Source organism: Macadamia integrifolia, chromosome 6, assembly GCF_013358625.1.
Source record: "Macadamia integrifolia cultivar HAES 741 chromosome 6, SCU_Mint_v3, whole genome shotgun sequence".
In the NCBI taxonomy this organism is placed as follows: domain Eukaryota; kingdom Viridiplantae; phylum Streptophyta; class Magnoliopsida; order Proteales; family Proteaceae; genus Macadamia; species Macadamia integrifolia.
The window spans coordinates 24,989,253-24,992,223 of NC_056562.1; the positions used below are offsets into that span (position 1 = coordinate 24,989,253).

A 2,971-nucleotide genomic window follows, 5' to 3' on the forward strand; every position below is an offset into this window, starting at 1 on the left:
CGAAGTTCAACAATTCATCATTTGGTTGTTTCCTAATGGCTCCATACCGGTTTAAAAAACCGATCCAAATCGAAATGAACCTAATAAATCCAAACCGGTACCAACCCGAACCCAAACCGCACCGAAACCGACACCGGACCGAAACCGATAAATCCTTATTGGGTCGGTTTCGGTCACTTCCAAACTCACACCGAAACCGGTGGAACCGGACCGAAACCGCACCGACCCGGACCGTTGACACCCCTAATAACTGGAATGAACAAGGAAACTAGAGATTTATGGGTTAACATATATTTGATATGTCCATCAAGGCCTAAAGACAGATCATGGCAGGGTTTGATTGATGTTATAAGAAAAAAAGAAAAAAGAAGATGCAATGCTTTCACAAGTTCACCTGGAGCTCTCAGAATACACTAAGATCTCTCATTCATTTCTTCCATGGCCATTTGATGGAAATTAATAGAACTCCCTACATCTGGTGTTTTTTAACTTGTGTTATCTTTTCTTTTTTGGTTGACAATGATTCTGTTGAATCTGAAAGAGTAATAGAATTACAAGCCCATAAATAAGGCCCTATAGCAATGGTCACTGAAGTGCTTAAGATATAATAGAATTCTCTTGGTTGGTGCTGTCTCTTGGAATATTTTTTTGTTAGGAATCCTTTAGTCTATGTTTAGCAGGGGATCATGGTGGATATACTGGAACTGGAATGTGATTTAAGGTGGCTGTGCAGGATTTGGACCCCAACTGAGCCATGTTTTGCTCAGGTAACTGAAGTAATTCTTGAGGTATCAAGGCTCGAGACAAAAGACAGAACCATGAGACCTGCAAATTATGAATATTTGGGTTATGTTGGAAAATATTTGGGTTAATCAAGGTTAAAAGTAAATACACACAAAAGAAGAAGAAAATAATTAAGATAAGTTAATCAGCTGGGGTTTGGTTTGGTATGTTGTATGGAGCCTCTTCAAAGTAGCTTTTGGACTGTTTTCAAGGTCTTCAAAAATTTTACGGTGGTGGCAGACTTAATTATCTCTAGGTTTGTGTTGATTGTAAAATTGAGTAATGGGCTGAATTTAAAGTGGATTTGTGGATATAGGAGACTTTATGATCTCTAGGCTTGTGTTTGATTGTAAAAGTGAATCCAAAATGGGGTTTGTGGATTTATTGTGGGTGGTGGAGTGTTTTCGTTCCTGGCTGAATGTGGTTGCTTTATGCTTGACCATTTTCTATCTGTGCTGTCGGCAGCGATAGTAATTGTTTTGTGTGAGTACCCAAATTTATGCAACTTGATTGCGATTCTCCTCTTTATTGAGTGTTTGTTGTTTGCATTATTCTTGAGTAGGTACATTGAGCCACTTCCAGAAGGTTCGTCAACTAAGTTTGAGTTTGAGAACATGATCATAGGACAAGCTATACCATCAAACTTTATTCCAGCAATTGAGAAGGGTTTTAAAGAAGCAGCCAACTCGTGAGTATTATAGTTCCCCACTTGATTTTGCAATTCTCTCTAGTTGTTTTATTGCAAATGTATGCTGTTTATTATTGCTATAGTTACATAATCATCAGTATTAAATATACTTATCAAGAAACTGATAAATCTTATTTTGAAATGCCTATACAGGGGTTCATTGATAGGGCATCCAATTGAATATATGCGGGTAGTTTTGACAGATGGTGCATCCCATGCAGTGGATTCCAGTGAACTTGCATTTAAACTAGCAGCAATATATGCGCTTAGACAGGTGATTTGTTGCTTCTAATTCAGGTTGAATTTCTTTTTTTGTGTGTGTGTGTGGAAACTATACTGTTTGCCTTATTATATGGCATTTGGAACTTGTCAACCATTCTTTATTGTTGGAGTCTAGTGGATTCATGGACTTAAAAAAGCTGCATCTGGCTTCATGATGACAGTGCTATGCTGCAGCAAAGCCTGTGATATTGGAACCAGTGATGTTGGTTGAATTGAAAGCTCCAACAGAATTCCAGGGTACTGTTACTGGTGATATTAACAAGTACGTGCTCCCACATGCTTTTCAGCAATTGCTTCACTGGGGGTTTCTTGCCCATTTGGAACTAAGAATGTCTTCTTATTTGTCATATTGTAGGAGAAAAGGTGTCATCGTTGGAAATGATCAGGAGGGGGATGACTGTATAATCACTGCACATGTGCGTATGACCTTTTTTTTTTGGATGGCTAAATTCTCCTGTTAATTGAACACGTCTTTTCTCCACTAAGTTATGTATAATTATTGAAACATGCTGCAGATATTCCTGATTTGGCATGTTTAGATCTTTATGCCTTGAACTTCAATTTTTTTTTAATGGATCATTATTGGTCTTTCAGGTTCCCCTGAACAATATGTTTGGATATTCCACGGCCCTTCGATCAATGACACAGGTGAAGCAAGTTGAATTTTGTAGATTCATGATCTAAACCCTTTACAAGCATATATGTCTGTAGAATTGCATTTAACTGTTCACATACAACTGCCATTCCATGTAGATGTTTGACGTGAATGTTAACTTATTCACATGTCCAGATATGTATTCCCCATGTGCTTGTTGATGGATGGTTTTGTAATAAAAGCCTATAACTGCTTACATATTGTTGGTGATAAATTGATCAATCATCCCTTATAGAACACATGATTATGCAGTTCCATGTCCTATGGCTATGTATGCATTATTGCATGTACAAGGATGTGTTTATGCTAATGAGGTGTCAATGAATTGGGATCCTTGGTTGTGCAGGGAAAAGGTGAATTCACAATGGAATACAAAGAACATGCACCTGTTTCTCAGGATGTACAAATGCAGCTGGTGAACACTTACAAGGCCAGCAAGGGAGCAGAGTAGCAAGCCTTTTTAACAAAAGCTCATGGTCCTATTTTTTCTCACCACTATGTACCATTTTGAGTTTGTATACATAAATGAGTGAGTTTGCAATCCCCAACCCACCACCCCCCCC

The 2,971-nt window shown here is 38.2% G+C and overlaps 1 protein-coding gene across 1 annotated transcript in view; it reads left to right on the plus strand.

Annotated features, from left to right (window-relative positions):
• The window catches only part of LOC122080782 (elongation factor G-1, mitochondrial-like), a gene marked incomplete at its 3' end in the record, with an annotated part of 15,088 nt that overhangs the window by 1,348 nt on the left and 10,769 nt on the right, over nt 1–2,971 (plus strand).